Source organism: Dromaius novaehollandiae, chromosome 2 (genome assembly GCF_036370855.1).
Source record: "Dromaius novaehollandiae isolate bDroNov1 chromosome 2, bDroNov1.hap1, whole genome shotgun sequence".
In the NCBI taxonomy this organism is placed as follows: Eukaryota; Metazoa; Chordata; class Aves; order Casuariiformes; family Dromaiidae; genus Dromaius; species Dromaius novaehollandiae.
Window position 1 is genome coordinate 88,194,235 of NC_088099.1, and position 26,982 is coordinate 88,221,216.

The window sequence follows — 26,982 nt, forward strand, 5'->3', positions numbered from 1 at the left end:
AGAAAACAAGCAAACTTTGAAAATCACAGTTCAGAAACATGCAAGCATGGGGGCACTTGTATAACATGATTAGTTATGATTAACCTGAGCTGCTGCTAAATTTAACCTTCACTCCACAAAAAATACAAGTTAAGTAAACAGCTTTTCTGTACAGATGAGCTAGAATTAAAGCACTTCCTACCTTCTGCTCCATTGCCTGCAGGTGTTTCCAAATGGAGCTGGTACCTAAATACCAGCCTTATCACAGCTGTGCTGATGAAAACAAGGATGAGACACAATTTTGAACCAGCATCATCTACATTTCTTACCTATGGATGGTTAATCTCTAAAATCTATTTTATATTCTTTCATTTTTCAAACACAGACCTGAAGTATCTAAGGTTATTATTGTTACCATAACAGAGGTTTCAATCTGAATTGTGAAATGGAGTTAAATCTGTGAGAAGGGTGGGCTCTTCCTCACTCTCTCTCGCTATGTGGGAAGCATAGATGCTAGAGAAGTAGAAGAGCAGAAAGACAATTTTGCCAAAAGAACAAATAGGTATAAACTGGTTATGAATAAGTGAGAGATATAAATTAAACAACCTTCCTCAGAGAAGTTCCAAAGTGTTTGGAAATTTATTAGAGGAGTTATATGACATGATGCCTAAGAGACAGGGGACTAAAGACTGATTTGGGAAGTTCCTTTGACTCTTTATGAATGCCTGTGACAGTGAACTTTTGGTTTAGTCATAAAATATTTTCAGGAAGGGTAATTAACACATATCTAATTGTCAGATGCACATTTTTTGCATAAAATATTTAACTAATGTGTTAATAAATTATTTGTTTCCAATATTTTATAATGTTATAATGTTATCATAACATTTTGCTTATCTATCTAGGAGAGATACAGTGCCATGCTAACTAAAACCATCTTGTTTTGGGGATCAGTGTCTCTGACACCACTGCCCTGTGCTGTATAAACAGACCAGCTCCAATATCCTCCTCACACTAGCCTGGACTGGGCAATGGAAGGATACGCAAGCAGCATAGAGAGACTACCAGAAGAAGATATAACACAAAAACTTAGGATGTTAAATAAACAGACTAGAAATATATCATCATATTATCATTTCGAACCAGAAAGATGTGTAATCAGTTGGTGGAAAACAACTAAATGTCAGTACATAACATTGCTGTTAAAAAAGAAAGGAAAGAAAATCATTGCATTCCTATCCATGACATGTCGCCAACACTTCACAGAGTGGGGTGGCATAATCTTCATCTTACAGGGAGATCAAGGTGACAGCATCTCCAACAGAAATTTCACACAGCAGCACATGCAAGCTTACAAAATATAGGCTAGAAATCATCAATATGCAAAAGCACAAGTCAGGCCCCAAAATCATGCCATGCAGAAATGAAGAAAAGGAACATCTTTCTTCCAAACCACCTTCTCCCACTCCCAAACTTAAGCAGTTCAGGCGTGAGGTGCCTCCTATCTTCTTTGTCGCCTCGGAGCTTTGAGAGTTGCTGGGCTTTCCTGTAGAGCTCTCAGGACTCAAAAATCCTGTTTTTCAACAGCAGTTGAAATTTTCTTCTTCTCAGAGCACTTTTTCTATGGGCTTGAGTACCTTATACAGGGAGCCCCTTTCCTCCAGCTTTTGGCCTTCATCTTCCATTACCACACTCTTGACATGCTTATTAACACATTCAACAACAACAAAAAAAGAAGCCATTTAACATTAGCTTCCAAAACTAGATCAAAGGCCTTTCCTGTAATGTTTAAGTATGATTTTGAGCTTTTTGCTTCAAGAATGGTGTTCTTGTTTTTTATTTAAAGCATGCGTGTTAATAGTTTAGGACATCAGGCCAATGCAACGTTAGTAGAAGATTTCCTACCAAAAAAACAGCCTGTTTTAAAAGCATTCATTTGAATGCTTCAGATGGAAAGTCAGTTAATTCCTGTGGAGATGGAGTACCGACCTCTGCATTGATGGCATTCAAACAGTTTCAGTTTGTCATATGTTATAACATGATTCCAGAAATTATTAATTCTACGTCTGTTATTAATGCCTAGGCATGTATACTGAAGGTGAAGAGTAAGTTTTCTTACACAGTCCTGACTGTAGGAATGAGCTTCTTCCATTTTTGCTGAAACTTTTCTTCTTAGAAGTTTTGAAGAAGATAAAAATGATTAGTTTGGGAAGTTTGGGGAATAATGGAAAAAAAATTACTGATATTATATAAATGTTGAGTAGTTTCAAGGACAACATCAGTTACAAAATCTTCCCTCAGTTAAATATAGGGTGTGTTTTCCTGAATGCAAGGCTTCAGCCTTGACTTTGGAAAATTTATCACTCTCAAGAAATGTTGTTTCATTTATAGGTAACATTCTACTATTGCTACAGAAATCAGAAAGTAGATTTACACTTTATGAATAGAGACTCAAAATGTCTTTTTGAGCACAACTTTCAGATACAGTGGAGAAAATAATACAAGGAGATACAGAATGGACGACTAGCCTGGAAACCCATGAGAAAGCCTGGGGTTATGCTGGTCCTTTTGTACTATAATGTCAGACAGACATTTAATTAAGACACAGGTCTCTTATCAGTACATGTAATTTGTGTTATTTATATCCTTCTCTACTAAAAGCACGAATTGCTGGCCTGGGTGCAGAAAGCAAATCTAATTTCAGGCAGCCAGCCTTCTACAGCTGCAGGTGCTCTACCTATGAATGGGGGGTTACCAGATTTGAAGCTACTATTAACTTCTCTAAGTTGGAAAATGTGCCCACAGCAGTGTTTTTGGAACCAGATGTAGTATAATTTCTCAGTTAGGGTAAACAGGAGGAAATGCTATACTGTCTAAATAAGAGAGGAGCCTTCTCTTCCATTCACTCCTTATCAAGCAGGTGAGTTTGTACAGGTTTAACATGGCCTAAGTCATAAGGCTGTGGCCCTTTGTTCAGTGTGAAATAAATAGCAGATGACATTTTTATGTTAGATATCTCTCTTTTAAACTGCTTGAAACAACAAAACCATATACCACATAAGTGACTGGATTCCCCACCACATGAGGCTGGATTATCTCCCACCCGTGATTCAGAACACATCTTTGTGTGTTCGGTGCCAGCTGCGTGTAGCATTTTATGTATTGAGACAATGTGATGTGCTTTTTGCTACAGGCCTCTTAGGCACAGTTTACTGCTGTACTATGCACAGTAAATATATAAATATTTCGGACGCTTTAGTCTATATAAATGATTTATTTGCTTAATGTGTTTGAAATAATTTGATGTATGACAGTTGCTGTTGTTGCTGTCACCAGATTACTATAATAAGCAAGATCTATATCTCATTTGGTCTTCTGGAAACAATTTTTAGGTAAATGCAGGTGTTTGCCTCTTTATTTTGATGTTATTTTTACAGGTTGTCTACCAATATATCCCCATTTATGCTATGCCATGAGAAAAAAAGACTTCAGTAAGAAATGTTTTTGATTAATTAAATAGTCTCATTCTCATTTAAGCAATCATTTCTCAGGACAATATAATTCATGCTCTCAATAACATAGAGTGTATAAAACAAAAAATATCATCCGTATGAAATGAATAAATTAGGACTATAAAAAATTGGACCTCAGAACAATATAACAGATTTTTTCTTCAATCTCTCCTCCATTGTCTTCATGCATTCAAGTCAGAACCTCTAACATAAGTCAAGACAGTTTGGCTATCTTCTTTCCTATGAGCAATTTGACAGAATTTTATTTTTTTCCTGCTAAGAAATCCAAGACTGCTTTCCATATTGAAAGTATGAAGAACTGGAGATTTTTCTCATAATTATGACTAGTCTGTTGACCTAATCCTCTTTATGTCAGGAAGGCCAGAGAGCACCTTTTGTGTTCACAACAGCTATTTCAGATAAAAATAGTGTTAAAGGCTGCTAGAATGTGGAAAGTACATAACCTCTGCAATTCATCTGCTGTTATTCTTTACCCTCCTGCAAGAAGGTAATGCTTCGTTTTCTCCTTTTCAGTGTGTGCCTCCTGGCCTTGTTTATTATACACAATTCAGACCTTGCTCTAAGTTAGAATTACTCATTTTTGCATGGGTTTTTCTGTGTAATCATCAGCATAATAAAGTGATGTGGAACATTTTCATGTTTTCATACCCTATGAGATGTCAGTGCAGTGTTACCACCCCTCTTTGCGGGAAGCTAGGATTCAGAGAGTATTTGTTGCAAATGACTTTTGCAGTTGCTCAGCAGAACTTCTCACACCAGCAAACAAAATGGGTTTGGAAGCCCATATCTAAAATTTTTTTTTATCTGTTAGAAATCTAGTAACTTCTTACTTCACAATTAAACAAACACATTATTTTTACCTATACATTTTTTCAACAAATTGAGATATTTATTAGTGAAATTTTGGAAAGTATTTAGACTTTACTCTGGTTTTGTTGTAAGGAGTGCCTCTGTCATAGCAAAACCTGTAGCACAATTTTCTTTCCTATTTTCAAAATCGCAAAGTACATCGAATGTACTTTGTCCAAATCTCTTTTTCTTGTGGTATCTGTGGACAAATAGATAAAAAATAGGCTATTTTGTTACCTACTGGAGAATCAGAAGACCTTTTCCTCATCTCTGATCTGGACCTTGCTAGCTTTTAGTTATTAAAGATGTCAGAAGAAATGAGATTCTTCCTAGACTATTGCTGAAGCATATTCACTTTTAAATTTCTTTCTCTATTTGCCTAACTTTTTTTTTCTATGAAGTTAAGCAATATTAGCAATATTGAGGTTCACGCAGCTGTTTTCATGGTGGAAAACCTTAGCATGTGTCTTATTATAATACACAAATTTACACCTTTAACTGAATTCAACAGATGAATTTAACTGCAATCCAGGTATTTAAAGGGATGTCAGGAACTTGTAGAAGCTGTTCAGTTCTAAGCTCACAGACAGGAAGTCACCTAATGAGCTTTTACTATTTCTCACCTCTCTCTGGGCTGCATCCATTAATTTTATGTAACCATTTTGAGACAACTTCAACACCAGAGTAGGTAGGACTGCTTGCTACTGTATTTGTTTAAAGCATAGCTGCTCTTCTCTTCAGTAGCACTTGTAAGCTTTCAGCACTTAAGCAAGAAAGAGTTTAGGGTCTCGAGTTAGTCACCCACAAAAGAAGAGGAACATGCAAACAGTGATCACCTCTTGAAAGGTAATTCTTAGTGGGTTTATCTCTGTGGCAATGCAATTTTCCACAGATATATTCGTATATGTTAAACATAACACAGGCTTTCCATTCCTGAAGTCCTCTGTCTCATTAACAACCCAGTGGCCACACAGATCAGAAAATTTAAAAGAAATTTTTGGCCAGCTGTAAAACTTCTGGCGTTCCAGAATTGTATGACATGACATAAAGGCTTAGCGCTGGCAAAAGGTCCAAAGCAGACTCAGAGCAAACCGAGATGAAGTAAACACCTCTGAGGAACATGGCCATCAGAAAAACAGATGCTACTGCTTAATTAAAATCCACCAGGGAAGAACTAAAGAGAGTAGCATTTTACAAGTCACTCTTCTATTTGTTACACTTTCCCTAACTCAAAATTTTGCATTACCATTTCTTTTACAGCGTCCAGTTCACAAACCTCAACACTGCAGAAGTGCGTGAAGTCATGTGTGTAGCATTGATGGTCACAGGTTTGGAATATACAGGTTGCATGCTAACTGGGTTTGAGAAAGTCTCCATCTGATCTTTATATATCAGCTAATTCTGAGGATGGAGCACGTGAGCAGAGAGACAGGGAACATGAAGAGATTTCCTTTCTCTCCATTAAAATGGACACTTCAAGGTCTCGGCAAATTCAGGTAGAGGGAACTGGGGAAAGAAACTCCCCAGTTGAGCATGCGGGCAAAGATGGCTGGGAGCCCCTATGGGCAGAGGAATGAGCCAGCCCAAAAGGGGCTCTCACCCCATGTTTCCAGTTGCTGAGCTGGGTGACCACTGCTGCTCTGCCTTCATGCCCACCCTTGCCTTGGCCTCGAGACCCTCACTCCCATGCAGAGCTCAGCCGCCAGCAGTGGAAAGGTGGAGAGAGGAAAGGGGAGCAGGACGTGCCTGCTGAGTTCAAGGCAGAGCATATTTCAAGACAACCTTAATAGCATGTGGATTGTAAAGCATCTAGAACATTTCTCAGCGTTAAATAAAGCTATTTCAACCATAAAAGGGCTAGTGTTCTGCTGTCATAAACCAAAACTACCATTTCTAATTCACAAAAATTTCATGTAATATCCTCCTACTTTATAATAACAGCATAAAAACAGCAATACAGGGGCAGAAAAAAGGGTCGTATAACCCAAGTCCCTCAGGGAGCTGCCTGAGCTGAACCTAGTTTCCACATATGTAATTATTTCTACATATTTCTCTTCCATGTACTCATCCTATCTCTATTTGAATCCTAATGGGCCATGAACTGGTTTCTGCTTGCGTAATAAAAATAGATTTGGGCCTATTATTTTCTTCTGGGTGCACACGCACTTCATCAGCACTATATGTGCATCTTGGCTCTCTTAGCAGAACTCAAAATGAATATGCTCTTTTTTTTAAAAATGTGTAGCACTGAGAGTATGATACTATCATAAACTGACAATTTTTAAGAGCATGTATTGTTTAAATGCTGATACACCTGCAGCTGCATCGAAGAGTCAGCTTACTCTCTCTAAAAAACTCTTATTCTGAATTTTCAAACGGAAGTACAAACAGTATTGACAACGGCAAAAATAGTTCCTGATTGGCTATGATTAGAAAAGACCTACTGTTTCTCCTTTTTTTGGTAAAAAATTCTGAAGTCTGGAAACTGCTTCTTATCTGATTGAAGATGTGCTCCACACAAAGCATTCTTCTTTTGAATTAAGTGTAGAAATATTGACTGACTTCTGCTCCCTGCTTAAACATTCACTACTACCCAGAATACTGACGCAAATGAACCTGAACCTATTAATATTTTCCTATACTGTTGCAACTCTCTCCATTACCTAGGGAAGCTTTCAGCAGGAGGCTGGAGACAGATGACCTTCAGATATCCCTGTAAGTGGAAATTATTCTATGATTCTGTATTTCTACATAGAAATACTTATAAAGAGGACTAAAAATGATGATTACTGTTAAGGCACCACCTCAGATTCTGAATCATCAAGTTTTATCCTGACTGGCAAGTCCTAATTTTAGTTTACAAAATTGAACATGTAGACATGTTAGAAGAAAAGCTTTGTTTTGAACTCCTTATACTCTAATTGAATCAGACAGGCAAGTTGTCATGTACGAAGGGCACAGAGTGGTGAACTGAATCAAGCAAGTGCTCAAAAGTAGAGACAGACATTTTATTGCAGCAGTGCTTCCAACGATGCAGGAGGAGCAAAGCACCTGGATGGCAGTGGAACTTCCAACAGATGTGTGAATTTCCAGTCTAGGGGCGACTGAATTTTAGAATACAGATTTGTTTATTTTCTTCTCCATAGAAGATACACGATTTTAAATTTTAAAAGAGTGAGAAGTATCAATGCTCAGTTGCACAGAAAAGCAATGGAAAAAAATATTTTTAGGATCAATTTGTTTTGCCTTTCCTTAAGTGTATTTTTTTTTTCCTGGTAAACTTGTGTAATAATGCTAACTAGATTTCAAAGTTTCAGTCCAAGCACAAATGAGGTAATGCCTCCTCTCATTAAGGTCCAGCAATCTGGCTTTTATTTGCAAATTTATTGTGTTTTCTGAAAACATACTCAGCATAAATGTTCAAAACCTAGCTTTGCCGAATACTGCATTTAGCTGGTATCACTTTTTGTTTAAAATGTGTGTGCAGCTTGCGACATGGCGTTCTGCTGGTCTTCCAGATTGACTGACCAGTTTTAAAAAGAATGAGAGATGAATAAGCAGCAAAATTGGTGCTTATTCAATGGCAAAAGGTATCTGTGGTGCATTTTTAAGCAATTCAGACTCACAGCTATTTTGTGAATAGTAGTAGTTGTCTAATTATTATTGATTGGAAACTCCCAGCTTTGTTATGTGCCACTGGTCTCTCAGCTAAAGCTTTTCCTTTCTTTCTTTGGAAGAATTAAATGCAATTTAAATAGTGCACAAACTGCATGTTTGCTGTCAATAATGGTGTGAATTGCACAGGTAGTAAATACTATTACCAAATACTGTTACCTCATTCACTTAGCAATTAAATTAGATTAGCTTGTTCTTCTTCCCTTTCACTTACTCCCTCGCCACTTTTGTATCACTGCTTCTAAAATAATGGGGTTCTTAGAAACACAGGTCTCAGGTTCTTGCTGGCGATTTGTTTGTCTAAGTCCCCTTCTCTGGCATTTACGGTTTCCTCCAGCTTTAATTTAGCTTATTGATGCAGAACCACTACTTCATTTAGGAGGGTTAATTTATACAGTTGATCAGGTTACTACTATACATCTCCAGAGTCCTCTAATAGTTTTGTTCCTTCATTCAGTTATTTACCACTGAGAATCTCATTGTAAGTGATAGGTTTTTGGTTGTTACTTGTTAAGTACAGAAAAGTAAGTATTTACGTGAGTTTTCACAAAGATTTGTTGATTTGTTGATTTTTCTTGCTTGCCACCTGAATGTGTATGGCTTCCAGGCGCTCTTCCCTCAGACCACCTAGCTGTAGAAGCGTGCATCAAAAAATCAAGGATTTTTTTATATGGTGTTTACTTATGTTAATCCTCTGGTAATAAATAAGCTTTTTTTCTTTTTTTTTCTTTTTTTTGCTTAGTGTTCATCACAGCTAAATAGTACGAAAGGCCTTGGCCAGTCTTGCTTTTTATTATACTATGCAAATTTCCAGGACATACATATACTTTATTTTCTTCATCACACCTATTTTCAGTGACATCTGCAAGGAAAGATAGGATGAATACTGGAAATGTATAATTCAGAATAAATGGAGTTTTGGGGAAGGGGCAGCTTACCAAACAAAATAACAATCAAAAAAAGAATGAACATCTCTGAGCCCATTTGCTTTTTTCAAAAGTTGCTTTTCACCAGGTAAAAGAGGTGATCAGTAGCGCAGCATTCTGAAATCATGAGTCCTGGAAGTGAGGCTAATACTTTCCCTTTTTTTTTTTGACTGCAGAAGTAAATCAGCTCTACTTGTTCTACTATATTTACCTTGTAAATGTCTGCCATTATAAACCCAGTTTGTAATTCTCTTATTTGATTTATACTTTTCTCACCTAGAGTTGCTCTTATTCAAATTACATTTGATGGATTTCAATAAAGAGATTTCATATTACTTTTTTATTAGTTATTAGAACTTATGGAATAGTTTCTCCCAGAGCAGCTGATCTATGGCTTAGAGCAGCAAGTTCTTGTAATATCTTATGCAACATTTTATGAGAGTGAGTCAACTATAACTAACAGAGATGGTGCCTACTGTCATACTTTGCTTTCTAGCTATCCTAGCAATAAAAAAAGATGTATATCAGGTGTGGATACCCAAACCAAAGCTACCATTGGATAAAGTTTAAAATCTAGATTTTTTTTTTACATAAAATTTAATGAAAAAAAAACCTTCCAGCTTTAGCAGAACTGAGGGAAGCTGTGCTGTTGCTTGTGCAATATAAGATTTCAACAAAACCCTTACTGTAAAATTGTATCATAAAAATTCAGTACATCGTACACACACTTTGAATGGTAAAGCACTACAGTGTAAATTTACAGCCTTTGTGCCGTAATACATTTTACTTAGGAATTTCAAGCTAAATGCACTCATGTCTGAAAGGAAGGCTCCCGGGAGCCCCTGCCCACCCTGGCGCTGCCCTGGGGAGCTGCCGGCTCCCCGCCCCCGGTGACCCGACATACAGTTTTACCTGAAATTGCTCTTTTCTGGTCTGAACACACAGTCAGCCACGAATGGCCATATATATTCTTGGAGAAGAGTAGCGTGGGACAGCTGTTTAGGGATGTGCAAGAGTGAGTCTCTGCGTTGCCTTCAGAACTGATCCCTACAGTCTTCCCCTTTGAAGAGCTTCAGATGGAAAAAGCAGTAGGTTGTTGTAATGTGAACTGCAGGACTGGACCAATATTTTTCTAAAAGAAAAAAATTAATTCATTAAAATCACTTAATCACTTAAATTACCTAGGGCCAACAACAATCTAATGTTGATTAAAAATACAATGATAATTTAATAAAAGATAGCATTTTTGAGTCATCTCTGTCAAAGTTTTGCACAGCAATATGGGACTATTTAGTGGACACAAAAAGTATATTAATAACAGAATATAAATTAATAATAATATCAATCTTCCTTACAAATGTTATGAAATTCATAGCACAGACCTCAAATCCTGCTTTTACACAGGGGAAAAAGTGTGTGGGAAGGATGGCACCTTGTTCCTGTGATTCTGTTCAAATCATGTGGAAGGAAGTGATTCAAGAGGGCAGATGTTGCAGTCTCAGAATATCCAAGACCTTCATCTTTGGAGGACTTTCCCAGAGAAGAAAACCACGGTTCATGTATCTACAAGTTGGAACTGAGGAGCTTGTATACTGGATAAAAATAATATCAAAGACCCTGGCATAGCCAGAAGCATGGTCAAGAATGAGATTCGATTGAGAAAAAAAAATTGATTTAGTACACAATAGAAGGCAATAATCTGAAAGAGATTTGCTCTTTTCACGTTTGCTCTCTTCAAGTTCCCCATGTTTGGGGAACATGGTATCCTCACAGGTTTGACACAGAAATTAGGGGATGATGTTTGCAGCTTGCCATGGTGGTCAGAGGGCCTCGAAGGATGGCTTGTAAAAGCTGCTGGAGTCAGTGGAAAGATTCCTGGCAACTTTAGATTGGGGCCCCCTTCCAGAGCCCATTCCCAGGCCCTGCTCGCTCTGAAAGAGCGGCAGACATTTTGTAGTAAAAGGGTCTGCTTTTTTATCATGTGTACAAACTGCCATATCCACAAATTCCCCAAATCCAACACAGGCAATTTCAAGCCAAAATAACCTGTCTGGCGTATCGTGAGTGGGACTGCAGCTGAGCGGGTCTTCAGTAGCAAATAGTGTTGCACAGCAAGGTGGGTCTGCAGAGCAAAACTGTTTGTGCTGAAGATTTAACATCCAGATTCTTCCAGTCTTCTTTACTTCAAATAGACTCTAGTCTTGCCCATGCATGGTGCTTATTATGTTAACTCTTGATGAATATTCTGCTTTAATTTAATCTAAATTGAATCTGGTTTGTGTTCCCTGAGTTAACTCTGCAGTTCCTCCAAAGTTGTACCATGAAGTTTCTTCAAAAGTTCACTTCCAACAGAAACTAAAACACCACTGTAAATACAAGCAAATATAAAAAGCAAACATCCGCACTATCAGTAATAGTGTCAGTAAAACCAAATTCATTGGCAGTGTGTAAAACAACATGAAAAACTGTTTGGTCTTTCAGATATGAAAAAAATAAATATTTTCTCATGTTTCCAGTGCTACAGCATCAGCATATTTGCACTTTGACTATAATATTACCACAAAGATAATACTAAAAATGAGCTTCTCACTAAAAAACAATTATCAAAAGGTAAAGGACTAATTAAACTGCAATAAAAGATTAGAAGTGCTAATATGTAACATCAAACAATAAATAAAAATGCTACAGTCTACAAATATTTGAGACCCAGAAATTAATATATTGTCAATGGTTTTAATAAAGAGAAAAGGCACAAAACCAAAAAGGTGAAACTTCAGATGAATTTAAAATTAGAATAAACAATGCACTGAAGAAATATTCAGGAAATGTCAGCAACTAGTTCCACGTATCTCTACCTTGGGGCACCTACATGGATATCAATGTCTGTATTTCCGAAGTTAACGCCAAAATGGTGACACTTCTCACAGAACCAGTGCATATGCAAGACTTGTATTTGCATGGGTATGGAAAGTACATTACAAGTACTTTAATTTACAAAGGCCGTATCTGTATTAGCATTTGCGTTTGGCTTAGGAGCATGCCTTGAAAGTGACTATTACCCTTACAGGGTTTTGGTCACATCACAGACTGACACTGGGGCACGTGGACTGGATCCTCTTGAATGAACCTAAACCAGGAGATGAGCCAGGAGTGCACCTGATGTGCTCCAGCCACTGACAGACATTCAGTCTGTTCATCCAGGCTGGAGAAGACAACCCTCTGAAATGATCATGGTGGCACTATATAGTGCAGTTCCCAGCACCAATTGATTCACCCAATAGCTCCAGCTCCCGTTGGTCTGCAATACTTTCTAATACAGACATGGTCAAAGGATGGTAAACATCTGATTACTCACTTATAAAATCAGACTCCCACTTAGATGTTTTAATACAACTTTTTGTGCTCAGAACTTGCAATGCAACAGGCTGTCTTTGCAACCTTGTGACTTCTGAGCACTCATTTTCCTTGCCAGTTGAAAAGAAAGCCTATAATTTTTCCAAAAAGTAAATTGAGCACAAGATACAATGCACTTAAATAATCTTTTATTATTTTTTGAATTTAAAAATATGTTTATAGAAGAAATGTTCACTGTGCTTCATGCAGAAAACTAGCTTCATTTTGTTTCAAGTAGATTTTGGTTCCCGCTTTAAACTTAGAATAAAACCTTGTAGAGAGAAAGTTTAGAGCAAAATATTGCTACCAACAGTGATGGAAACAGAATAAATATTTCAAATGTCAAGAAAATTGTACAATTTTTGGCCATATGAGTTTCAGATTAACAACATTAACTTATATCTGAAAATAAAATGAATGAAATAAATTAAAAAAATAAGAGAACAGACAGAGTAAAATAATGAGAAAATAATCAGGAAAGATGTAGGAAGCTGTTGTCAGTAACTTATGAAACAGTCACATTTCATGAGGATGCTTTTCTTGTGGCAGGTTTACTCTAGATGGTAACTATTGCCACATCCATGTTAAATTCACAATAAAAACATTTTGGAATGCCAGGGAAGGACTGAAAGCAGTTTTCAATAAAAGCTAGAAATAACTGTTCCTTTTGCACAGGCAGCTAAGCATCACTGCTTCTGCTCATGGACTAGCTGTTTTATCCATAGCTTTAGGAGCTCTTCTGCTTCACTGGCGTACTTTAACAAAGCTGAAGTGATGTGTCTTGCCATCACTGTATTTCTGGCTACTTTCAGCACCTGCATTCCTGCATAGTCCAACTCCATGAGGTTGAACCTGATTTCTGGTGTCCTACCATGGAATGGTCCAGAGATCCAGACACAAATCCTCCCTGGATGAGATGAATGTGGGGTGGGAAATGATACAGTTCAGCTCTGGATGCAAACAAACCACGTTTGATCCCACACCAGGAGAGTGCACACAGTGAAGGAAGCACAAAATTCTGCGACCTCAAACCTCTGACACTCAAGCAGGCTTACCACCCAGTATATAGGCTCTTTGAGGTGACAAGAATCAACAATTCTAGCAATTCACTAATCATATAATTACAATAATACACTGATATTTCACAAAGCATAATATTTCCCATACAAGAGGAATTCAGGAATTACAACCAGATGCCACCATATGTATACTATCAATTTATGAAGTAAAAAACCTGAAAAGTGGTTCAGCTCCACGCAGAGATGTTTGCCATGTTCCCAGCACATTTTGCATGCAAGCAGGTGTTCGTGTGTGTAAAGTTAGAAAAACTTCAGGATTCGCTAAATTCATAGGGTGCTGAGGTTTCAGGTCAGCGTCCCACCATTGGGATTGTACCACTTCTAAGAGACTTATACAAAGATAAAATAAGAGAGGCCAAACCACAAAAACTGTATTTAATGAGCAAGGAATTAATTAAAATGGACATGTAGTGCATCACATCCATAGCAGACTCACTCCATAGCATAAATAATGGAGAGAAGAGGACAGATGGGTAATCACTGCAGTTAGTCTAAAAATATGATTTGTTCTGATGACGCTGGTCACACAGTTATTTCTTTGCCTTAAGATGAATAACTACTAATTTTGCAGATTTTTACTGTGAATACTTGTTATGCATTTTTTTTCCATAGAAAGTCAGCATAAGATATGTTTTTTGGAAGAATGTTTCTGGTTGCAAAGTTACTCACTGAAACGTCCATATAATGAATAAAAATATATATCGAATAAAGATATAAAGAATGAGAAGAGAGCAGTTACAATAAACTCACTTAACACCTCAAATGCATATGTGTACGTTTGCTTCCAAAGCTTCACTCACTTGAAATCACTTGCTGGAAAAGATCCCTTTTTCCTTTTCCTCAATACTTCTAGCTTTACACCAAAATCTCTAGACTATCAACACTTCAGCTTACAGCTTGTGTCAGGCATTCACTGTCATTAATGAAGCCTGGTAGCCTCTGCTTTTCTTTTTCTTGCACATACTGATCTGAAGCTAAAGCACTAAACAAGAATAATTCATACTCATGTAGAAAGAGTCCCTAAGCAGTGAATACTATTCCAATCCCAAATACATGAAACTTTAACATAATAAACCTATTGTATTATCCATAAGAAACTATACTCTTCCATTGCAGAGCATAAAACCAGTTATCAAAGTCCTTTGCATATTCGGATATGAATCTGGTGTAATTCAGATGCAATACCCTCAATAAAGCTGATGAGACAGCCATGACAAAATTAAGACGCTTCCATACTTGCTTGCTGTTCCCTGTTTTCTATTACAAAGAAACATTTCTATCGAGAAAATACTTCTATTAAAAAGACACATGAGCTTAGCAAAGATAGACAAATTCAGTCGGGATAAGGGATAAGTTCAGATTTATTTCTGAATAACTTTTCCTAAAGTTAACAATGCTAATATAAAGCCTGTGCACTCAATTTTTTTTTTGGTAAATATTTGTACAAGGGTCAACATCCACCGTCACAAGTATTAAATTCTTCACTACTGAATTATATATACGCGTTAATAGAAAATTCACAATGCAAAAGGAAGAGTTAGAAGTCTAACCTTGAACACATACATAAAATACATTCACTGAACTCATTTGAACTCTAAATTGATTTTTACTAAACATCACTCAAGGCTAAGTGAATTTTAGTTAAAAAGTTACCATGGCATCATCTGTCCCTCTAACAAGGATGTCAAAAATAGCCTCTGGTCCACTTCCAACTGAGCTCTTCTTATCTTTTGCAGAAACCCATCTGCTGTAACATCAATGAAGATGGATTTTTTTTCTGAGTATATTTCAAATGCATTGACATTTATTTTAGATACTGTAATATTCATGCGTATTACATCTGGTTATTACTTCACATTTGTAAGCAAAATATAAATCACAAAAAGAATTTGTCTTTTTGTTATGGTCCATGAAATTCATTTAAGGGAGATTTGTGAAACAAAGTCATTCTAAGAGCTCCTTTCCTTTGATATCTCTACCTCAGAATAGAGTGACAAGCTTCTGCACTGTAGATTATGTGGGAGGGAAAGGTTCTCCTGGACATATTAGGAGGTCAACCGTAAGCAAGTATGACTTTATTGGGAAATAGGTGCACTTTCACTACAGCTGAAATGAATCTATATTTGTGAGACTTATTCTATGGCTTGTAAAGACAACAGAGACATTTTAAGAAAGTATTTGCCTGTGTGTTATCCAAATGGTGCAACACCAGTCAAACCAACCAATCATCCATTCAAACCTTTTGCTCACAGACAGGTTGAAAAATACTTATTAAGCTTCTGAAGTATATTTTGTGTGAAGGAAAAGTTAAAAGAAGACAGTTTCCCTCCCCCCATTCCCCATTCTTTATAGGTGCTAAATGGATTGGGACACTTCTAGCAAGAATCAGTAAAATACCCTGACATCCCTTTTATGTGCTATGCCATTGTCTATTCACTAGTTCTCCTAAGTTTTGCCTCTGTCCTAAGGATGGCTATTTCAGTAAAAAAAATGTCTCCTGTTGTAGCTAACTAAGAATTGCAATGAGAAGCACAAAAATGTTTTTCTCCCACCACCTTTGAGGAGGTTACAATATTAACCAGAGCATTGTAACAGCAAGAATTAACAATTCTAAGACCCATGTGATTGAATCAAACCAGCTCTAATCTCAAAGGCCACAAGGAGCTGTCTTTAGTGTTACAGTTTAAATGCTACATTGATTTGGGCTTAGACTTCATGAAAATTAAGAACAGAGAGAACTGAGTATTTTTGGGGGAGTAGTAACAGCAGGACAGCCATTTCCTGCGTGTTGTTTTAATGTATGTCCTACACTAAGATATGTGAGACTTGGTCATTAATAGCAACAGCCTCAAACCTAACTCTAGGCTGGAAGTTTGGATCAAATGTGTATCCCACTTACCAAGTTCATAATGGACTTTGTGTGGAATGGACCCAAATAATACTCTTGAATGCAAATATTCAAACTCCAGATCCAAAACTGTAATTTTTCATATGTCAGCATTAACACTCAATGCTAAATTTCTTACTCAAAAGAGAGATATAATTAATAAACTTTCCTATCAAGGTAACAAAAAATTTCTCTCTCTACAAATATTTACTCAGGTTTGCTTTTAATCGTGGATGAAGGAGGAAAAACAAAACACTTCCATTTGAAAATGTAATCTAATAAAATTAAGAAAACATTCTGACAATGTTGTTAGTGAAGGAGAATGAAAGGATAATTTAAGTGGTTTGGGTAACATAAAAACAGAGGGATTACATGTGCTGGTTAAATCATTGAACTGGGAGATCAGCAATCTGATTAATTATTAAAGTGATTAATTTTAGTTCTCTCCTAGTTTCCTGAGTAGGTTTTTATCAAATGTGTTTCTCTGTTATTCAGAATTTTCATTTATAAAATAGAAATAATATTTATCTGTCTTATTGGCATTTTGATAAATTCATACTTGAAAACTTGGAGATATTTTATGCAAGAGGCTAGAGAACTGCTAAGTTTATTAATAACAAAATGAAAACAATAAAGTGGTAGCAAAATTGAAATAGGACATTAAAAACAAGGGAGCAGCAGTGGAAACAAAAGAGGGTTTTAAAGATCTGGCTGCACAAGTGAAGGTTTTTTTGTTTCTTTCTGCAATGCTAATCTGAAGCATAGAACAAACATTCCTCTTCTGCTATTCATGTCCACATATAATAAATAAAAAGGAAATCCGTAAGAGATCTTAAATTGCTTTTCTGGATGAAGCACATGAATGTAGCAAAAAATATAGTGTGTGTCATGCATGTTGTCCTTAGAAATTTTGGTGTCACCATTTCACCCTCAAGGAAGAGCAGACTGCAGCTTGTCTGTCAAGTTAAATAAACAGAAGATGAGTGAGATCTGGGCAATGCAATACTTTAATTACCCAAACAATTATCCTATTGATCAGCAGGTCCCAAAATTAGATAGCTAATCCATCCTTGATATCCTTCTTGATGCAATTCAGGCAAATCCGAAGATCCCAGCTGTGTTTATTTATGACCCTTACTGCATAACGGAGGCACACACTGATGATATTACCTATCTATTTGTCAATCCACTGACTTAAATTTTAATTCTGCTAACTATATAACTATAGGCCGAAGCTGTAAGTATTTAATCACAAAACTGAAGCAACACAAAAGAAAAACTCATTATTGGATACTTTATTTCATATTCAGGAGAAAACAATATACCACTTTTCCAGGGTAATTTGTCTGCAAGCTTTTGCAACATGGAACCTCAACAGAGGTTCAATAGCTAAAACAGACATTTAGGACCAAGATCTATATCCAAAGTGATCCATGGCAACTGCCAATTAGTTATGGCAAGCACAACGTAATTCAAATTAGCTGAGCCTGCCTCTCACCGAGTGAACTGTGAGCTGGTGATTGAGAGCAATGGGACTGCGTAGCCAAGAAAGTAGGCCAGAAATGATGAATGAAGGGAAAGAAAGCCATTCTAATCCAACAATGACATTTTAGAACAAACAGCTCAAGGGCTAGTGACGAGGCATGAGGGAAGGATCAATTTAAAGTGAGAAATGCTGGGAGTGGGACCCTTTCCTGGAATGAGGAACATAAGTAGGGCTGAATGTTTGAAAGCAGAGGGAATCCATCATGCAGCAGCTGCAGAAGTTTAGTTAAGCTATTGATATCAAAAAAACCCCAGTGGTAGCGCCTTCCTATTTTAAAATGTGGATGACTACTTCCTCTGGCTTGTCTTCTGCATTTTCACAGCATTTGTTCTTATAAAAACAGTAGATGTTGATATTGCAATACTCCATCTGCACTTATTTCAGAAACAGCCCCCCATTCTCAGTTAGCTCCCTTTTTTATATATACGTGCTTGTTACTTTAACTTCATTCAGGATTTATTTTTAAAATACCTAAGGACAATTCTGCCTTGAACTTCAAACAAAACAATTTAAAAAGTATTCTTACCCCAAAAAGTAAGAAATAAACTGAGCAGCAGCAACTTGTCAGGCAAATATGCTTTAATTACTATTGCATTCAAAAATGCAATCTTAATTATATACTTAATGTAATGCAGCTGGGCCAGACTGCTAGGGACAGAGATGTAGCACAATAATGAAAATCTGAACAGTTTGTCCTTGTTTTCTTTTCTATTGCAAAGTTTTTAGGTACTTTATACAGCCTATTCTATCCTGTGAAGCATCATATGCTGAGGAAACACTTATCTTCTAGTGCCCAGTCACCTGTTTTAAAATGGAAAAAAGCAATCTTGAGTAGTGGATTGCTTCAGCTGTATCAGTATTAATGAGCCGTGTTTGCTTTATGTTCAGACCCAGAGATTTCCTGTTACGACATCAGTAAGAATTTGCCTGTATATCATTAAAATTGCAGCCATGTACAGCAAGATAAACTCATGAATAAGGGGTAGGGGAATCATAACTATGAATTTGAGTACTTTTGTGCATGTAAACTCAGAAACTTCACTCTGCAGATACACACAAACCCTACAGAACATTTCTATCACATTTTTAATAACTCAGGAGATTTAATGATATAAGGTTTTACCGTCCCGATTTCTGGGAACTATATAACACAGTGGCAAAAAGTAGCAAAGATATAAATTATATAAACTTATAAGTGATGAGTTTTATATTGGAAGAGGGGAACTTATGAGGGCGACAAGCTATATATCTCCCTAGTACCTGCTCTTTCAGTAACTAATTTCTGAATGACCCTCTCTGCCACTATTACTTTTGTGAAGCAGTGGAACTGCAATAGGCACAAAACCTCTCTGTGGCATAGCAATGAGATCGTACAACATCGATTCTAAGACTCACATCTAGTAAAATTATAGGGAGAGATTTCGTGAAGGGGTGGGTGGAACGTTTTCATGAGTTTATTGTGGAGAACATTTGTGCTTTTGTGGATAAGAATTGTAAACATACAAACTCACAAAAGCAATGAAAGGTGAGAATTTTTGTTGTGCTGGAGGCTGGATTATATTTGCACAGCAAAACAAATTTTTTACAAATGTGTTTGTGGAAACAGAAATTGTGCTTTTATATCCTTTGGACTCAAAGCTTAACTGTACAGCTTGCACTTGTTTAATATAAATGCCCGCAAAAGTAATTCACTAATTGTTGGCTGTATACACACTTTTTTTCAGATAATTACCAAATTTTCAGGTTAAAAAACTGTAAAGATTTGCCATCGTGCAAGTGCATTGCACAAGGTGGGATGATGTTAATTTGTCCCACAAAACAATTTTTGGAACAGAGAGAATATTTAGAAACATTTTGCAGCCACTCAGAAGTTTTCATTAAAAAAAAAAAAAAAAGAATTCATTTCATGCATCTGTCAGTTTGATAAAAATACTAAAGCATCTATAAGTAGTTATGAAAATTCTTAAAAAAAACATGAGCAAACATCTGCCATGTATGGCATTTTATGACATTGATACTAGGGGCTACTCAGGAGTGGAAAATCTGTAACAGCTGGAATGATTATGTGATTACATGAAAAAACACATCATTAACACCACATACAGCACTTCCTCTGATTTTACTTTCAGTTACAGCCTTCATTATGTATTAATATATTTTCTCAATTTTAAAAAGGCTGTGTTGGTCTATTTTCACAAGTCACTGTAAATGGAAATAATTGCCATCACTGTATTTCCTTAAATTTTGCAATAACCTCCTGCATGATTTAGAATTATCTTAGTTATCTGACTTCAAATAATTTTGTGCTCAGTCCTTCAGGATATTCTTAAAATAGGGCTAATCAGTTTTTCCGTTACTGTGTGCTTAGCTTCTATCTGTCCCAATAATCTGTCCTTTTGTGAGCTCTTTATACAGTTATTCACACATTCTGTTGTTGATGTGGAAATTATCTAAACACTTCACTAAACTAGATAAAAGGATTCCAGTCTTTTTTCTGAAGCTTCCACAATTTCAAAGAGATTACAGTACACTTGATTATTGAGTAGTGTATGACTGTCAGTTGTCAGATGGTTCTTCTGTGTGCTTCGTCGTTAAAAACAGAAAATAAATATTAGCTGTTTAGAACCTCTGTTTGTTAAAAGTGCATTATTTCTCAAAACTTGCAAAAAAAAAAAAAAAAAAAAGTGAAAGGGAACCTGAAAATATCCGTTATGTCTGAACTCTTATTAACAAAGAATGTTTAAGCAGCTAACCTCTATTTTTATCCCATTTTTTTCCTCTCTATTTAGAAAACTCATGCAGTAGCTAGCTATTTAAAAACATACAGTTGACTGGACAACAACAACCATGTAATTTAATAGAGGAATAATAATATTCTTTATATGTCTATTGACTGCCCCTATAGTAGGTGTTCACAGGAACTACACTTGTTTCTCATCCACCATCATAGCTGTTGAAAAGCAAGACCGGTTTCCTCATCACACCGTAGTGGCTTGTGAATTCAATTCAGCTGGTTGCTGAAGTCAAGAGCAGAAATTTGCAATGTCTTAGTGCCAAATGGGGAGTAGCACTATTTTTTCTCACATCGCTGGAAGTATAGATTTCTGTCTCTTCTTGTAGCATTTCAGCTGCAAGAGTGATCTATAATTAAAGCACAGCTCTAACACTGTAGTGCAATTCCTCCCCTCATACTTCATCTCCCTTGGGCTGTTTTTTGTGTGCAGTGCTTTGCATGCACATGAATGGACACTATTCTTGATGGTGCTATCAGAATTACTACTATTATTAATAGGAAACAAAATACCAGTCCATTAAGTATCACTCCATACTAATAGCTCATACATTAATATAAATAGATGCAGTAAGGACTATATCCTGTCGTGATTAACCTCTTGGATGTTGACTACTACTGGCAGAAAATTTGCAAGAATTGTATATAGGGAATAAATATTTTAAAGAGGTCTATATTTATTTTTTGACTAATTACATTTCCAGCTTTCATAGGCAAGATTCTCAGGGTACTTCTCTCAGGCTGCACTAGCCTGTATAAGTGTACAGATGTAGAGATTTTAAATATTTCATGGTGTATATAGATGACAGCTATTTCGCACGTTAAAATCTCACAGCATATTCCTGTGCATTTTGTATTGCTTGAATAAACCTTTGCATGCTGCTCTATATGCTTTGTCTTTTATAAAAGTGCTTCTAAATGAAAGAAGGCTTCTGCCTTTCTCCTCTTTCTTTGCTTCCTGTTAAAAATCAGATTCAAAGTGAAACTGCCTTCTTATGCTCAATTAAGTGGGTGATCTTTTCCTCAAAGTTATTTTGAAGATGTCCCAAAGTCCTCTTTTGATCATTAGACAGCAGTGTTATTGGGTAACAAAAGAAAGGCAGTTTTTCTGGGGGGGCAGGGGGAAGAGTTTTCAAGATAAGAATTGTTATTGAAATCTCAGAAAGGAGGACTGCATGTGACCTCGAGTGATTATCCAGCCCTGCAAACAGGATAGAAAGAATTCATTCAGCATTTCTACCTGACTGCTCCCTATATTGTTCTTAAAATCCTCCAATTCATGGAGATTCTTCAGCCTTCCCAGCTAAATTATTCCAGGGCTTATCTTTACTGCTTTAATCTTTTTCTTAAAATCTAATTTTTTCTTTCAGAATTTAGCTCTTGTCCAATCCCCAGAGAACACAGGAAAAATTTTCTTTCACTCATCTGAAAGTGAGTATCCCATCTTTTTTTAGCCCTATCATTTTTAAATGAAACACCAAATCCTTTCAGTTTTTCTTAAAAGTCATGATTTCCAGACTTCTAATGATTGTCCCTGCTTTTCTCTGGGTTTTCTTCATGAGAGGGACATTCTTGAACAGTAGTAGACATTGTACACTAATACAGGTGCTGAGCAACATCTGTATGCGACATCACAGACCTCTCCTATAATACCAGCTATATGCTCAGATTACTTAACCTTTCTAGCAGGTTCTGTTCTGGAAGGCCTAAATACGGTAGCATTGAAAGAAAGAATGGTGCTGTGAGTCAGAGCTGGTATGGAGGCACTCTCCAGGAAGACTGTCATTCTGCCTGAGATGCACTTACACATTTCCTTTACATAACTGCTCTGAAAACTTTGAATGTTTGCTCAATTCCAGTTCATTCGATGCATGACATTTATTTTATGCATCGATTTCAGTTTACCCTCTAAGTAGTGGTAGTTAACTGACTGCTTATTGCTGGTATATTAACATTTGGTTATATGGGAGTGCCAGAGCGGCACACTGAGAGTGACTTCTCAAGAATATGTTAAGTAGCTTCTGAAGAACAAGAGACTGCACAGAAATTTGGATGTAGGTTTTATGGAGGACCCTTGTATGGCCATTTGATGGCTGAAAAGAAAGGAAGCTTGCGAGTAGTAACAGGCCTCTCACTTGCCACTGATGTCTTTACCTCCAGCTCCTTTTAACTCTTCCTTCCTCATTAGGGAACCAGCAATTAAGAAGAGGTGTCCATTGAAATCTGCTATTGCCAGATTGGCAAAGGGAGTGCCATTAAACACCTTTCAGCTACACAAAACTGCACCAGAAAGCCCGATGATCAAGACATTCTGGCTGAACTTTGGCTTTACAGACAAATATGTTTGCATAGCATATTTGTGATTCTTCATAGCCCCATACCTAGCTCTGAAAACAGGTAGCTTGATCATCAGTCAATCAGACTCTGAAGTCCTTTTTATGTAGTCTTTGGATCTAACTTTCTAAATGTTCTTGCCTATGTATAGGGAATATTTATGCAAGGAAAAGGAAAAGGTGTCAATTAAAATATCTTGGATGATTCTCTGGATGTCACCTAGGCTGCATAATTTGTATGCCTCGGTCATTCTATTTTGAATGAAATGCTATAGCATTCCTTTCTAAAAATGCTTAGTTTAATTTTGAATATATTATTTTCTATTTGGTCAGCATTGTTTTCCTTTCTGGGATTTAACATGAAAGCACCTGAAAGGATAATGAAGCCATTTCTTGACTACCTGGACTTGCAACCACTCTGAGGGAGGTAGAACAGTGAAAAAATGAATGCCCTTTTACTTTACATATCAACAAGGAGGTTTGAAAGAAACAAAACAGTGAATATGGGCGCTGCTAATTGGAAAAGCTTGCTTGTTGCAAATACAAAGTTGTATATTAAAGACCATGCATGCCACAAGCCACAAGGCAAAAATCTATTTTTACATCCCTCAAATTATTCCCCTCAAGGTTTCATATAAACTATAGGGAATGAAGTAAGGATTTTAAACAAAAAAATTCAAGACATTATAAACTTCAAAGCTGCCAGACTCTGTAGGCAAATTTTAAAAGGCCAGTGCTTCCCTTTATAGCAAAGCTGAAATACTAGCAAACATTGGAAAAGTGTTATGTTCATCTTTACAGAGAGCCTGTATGAAACATTTTGTTTTGTCATGAACACAATTTCCTGTCAAAATGATTTTCAGTGGAAAATTTTCATCCTATTGTACTTACAACCAGCGCTTAGTTCACTCCTGCTGGATGAAGAAATATAGACATTGCACTTTTAAACACTGCAACGAGAGCTGTGCCTAAGGAGCAGGATTTCATATTCAGAGGTAACTTCCTGCTTTATTATTAATAATAACTTTACTTCTGATATTTAGAAAAACTTTTTATAGTGAAAAGACATTTAGTTAAGGCAGCTGTGACAATACTAACCTCTATTACTTAAGCTGGAATGCTTATCAAAATGTCCTTCCTTTTATTGATAGACTTTAAGTTTCGATATTTCATTTAGATTTGTCAGTGTCCATATCACAAAAACAAAAATAATTATGTATATTAGGGATAAATAATAACACAGAAAATGAAAGAGGACAATATTTTCAGTTGAGAACCATTTTGTTTAGAGAAATTTCACAGTATGTTGTACATTATGTCATTATGTTATGTACATACTTTGTCTTCATTTCTCAGGTTTCTTTCTTTCTTAATGATAAGTTTAAATAGCTGCCTAACTGGTTACCTACCTCAAAAAAATGTTGAGGTATTCATTATGAGTAACATTTGTGGGGAAATTTGTTGCATATCTAACTATTTAATGTTACAGAATAAGCCTGAATTTGATTGTCAATAGCATTTACCCATAGGTATGGATAGCAAGTTACGGAACAAGCCTATGGAATTTCTGTGATCTGTTCATTTTAACTAAAGCTATTCAATACTCATAAAGGTGGAATAGGACAACCAAATTCTCTTCTCATTTTGGTTGGCATACTTTTTGAAGAGAAGAATTGAATGCCAAATAAGCCATGCATTTCCTACCCTCATTTTTGTACTTGCAGCATTTCTACCAAACCCAGAGAGCTGAATAGTACAGATCTTTAATGGCAGCATCTAGTCAGTGCATAACACAAGCATGCAATGCATAACACAAGACAGAGTTAATTCTTCCCTGAAATCCTTGGGGCTGAAAAGCAATCAAAACTACCTACCTACTACCTGTTATTATATCACATACACCTCCTAAGAACCAGCAAGAGATCTGCAGATTTTCTGATTCAATAATCTTCACCAGCTGTGAACAATCACAGTAAAAACCTATCAGCAAGTTAAGAATACAAGAACAGAATGGCCCTCTTACATCTTTAAGTCCAGTCCCAGCTACTGAAAGCACTATATCCCCATTGTAATTCTCACAAAACATGATTTAGTGGTGGCTCCTTACGTGTGTTATACTTCTTCATGGGTGATTATTAAAGAACTGATTAGCTTAGTGATTCCTAGCCTACATTTATTAATAGATTTTATCATTTTTTTCCTCTGGTTCCTATATTACCTTTTGCCTTTTCTCCATTTGGGCTGTATACACTCCTTTGTATATCACTATATTCTGAATAGCTCTGTGTCTGCTTCAGTTTGAGAACACCTTTCTTGAACATGAGTAACTGGAATTATATCAGATGCTCCAGACAGGATTTTATCCGGTTTTTGTACAGTGGCTGATACTACCTGCCTCTCTTGGAAATACCTATACTGATGCATTCCCTTTTTCACAGCTGAATCAAATTGGTAGTTTGGACTCATCCAAAGATTATTTGATCCATCTACGTTCTTTTCCAGGCATATAGCTAAAGTTTTTGATCTTAATACCCAAACACATAATCTTGATTATTTATTTATTTGTTTATTTTACTATTCAATTGTGCCTCCTTTCTATTATTCTAGTCCTCATGGTCACCCAGTAATTTCTATATGATACCTCAATTCTCCTCTGTATTAACAAAAGTTATTGATGTTCTCTCATCCGCACATATCATAACCACACTAGTAAGACTTGCGCCCAGATCATTAAGATGACTAACAAGATCAATCCAAGGTTAACTCTTGAGGAACTACTTTATTAACCTCTCTCCAGGTTTTTTCCTGCTTTCTGTAGTACCCATTGGCATCTGTTTACTTAATTCATTGTCATCTGTTTACCCTAATTCACTGCTAATCAGCTTTTCATCCTATTTAAATAATACCTTCTCATATGGCACCGTATCAAAAGTTTTCTTCAAGATATATCCTATTTTTGTTTTCTTAGAAAGTAAATTATCCTGTTAACTTCATCTAGTGTAAACTTTGCCTTTAGTGATGAATTTATTACATTTTCTATTCACTTCCATCACCTCCATATTATGCTTTTCTCTAAATCTCCTCTAATGAGGTGAACAAATGTCTATTGTTGAACAGATCTGTTCTGCCTATTCTTTTTTAAATGTAGGCATTGTATTAGTTATTAGCCATTCATATGGCCCGATGTTTGATTCGATAGATGTATGAATATTCTTAAGAGACCTGCAATTTCATGTGCCAGTTCCTTCTGAAACAGAGATGATATAATCAGCCCAATTTGAGTGCATTAAGTCAAAGACATGCACCTCCTCGAGGTGAATGAGAGGATTTGAGTGCTTCCTCACCACATCCTATCTGCCACGCACATCCTTGTTCAGTTATGTGATAAAGACAGACTTACTGCACTTAACCCTAGTCAGGCAGCAGTGCACAAGCTGTAGGACATGGTGATAGAAGGCGTAAACCTGCACCCAAAAATGAAGCTCACTGAATTTTTCATACACTTCAGAAGTAGAAATTTCCATGTTCAAGCTTTCATTACCAGCAACCTTTGCTCACATAGCCAGTTTCAGAGGCCTTAACAAAAACTCATGCAAAGCATTCATATTGTTTCAGAGCCCAACCTAGATTATCCTTATTCCCATTTCTACTGGAATAACCACTTTTTTCTTACCTTGTTATTATTACCATTTTTATTTTTAGAACTAAAATAAATCTGTGATAACTATTAATATCTTTTGTGAAGTTTAATTCAGAATAACTTTGGCAATCCCTGTTTTACCACCATCTTTTACTTTAAAGTTGGTGGTTCTTTCTGTTTGGGGTGGGTTTTTTGGTCGGTCCTTTTGTTTTCTTCATTCCTTAGCTCATCTGGCTAAATCTATCAGTAGACCTCATTGCACAAATATCACAAAGTTACTCAACTTCTGCTCTGTAAAAGATCAAGAATGGCTCCCATCCTGCATCAAAATTCTCCTATTTAAAAAATCCA

General features: G+C 36.4%; 1 long non-coding RNA gene across 1 annotated transcript in view; it reads left to right on the plus strand.

Moving 5' to 3' along the window:
• Window positions 1–7,028: 7,028 nt before the first annotated feature.
• LOC112986651 (uncharacterized) overlaps window positions 7,029–26,982 on the plus strand; it is a 30,742-nt gene continuing 10,788 nt past the window's right edge. Inside the window, exons 1-2 of the long non-coding RNA XR_003260079.2 lie at window positions 7,029–7,076; window positions 22,029–22,089. This is a non-coding gene — a long non-coding RNA (uncharacterized LOC112986651). The remainder of the gene's footprint in view (window positions 7,077–22,028; window positions 22,090–26,982) is intronic.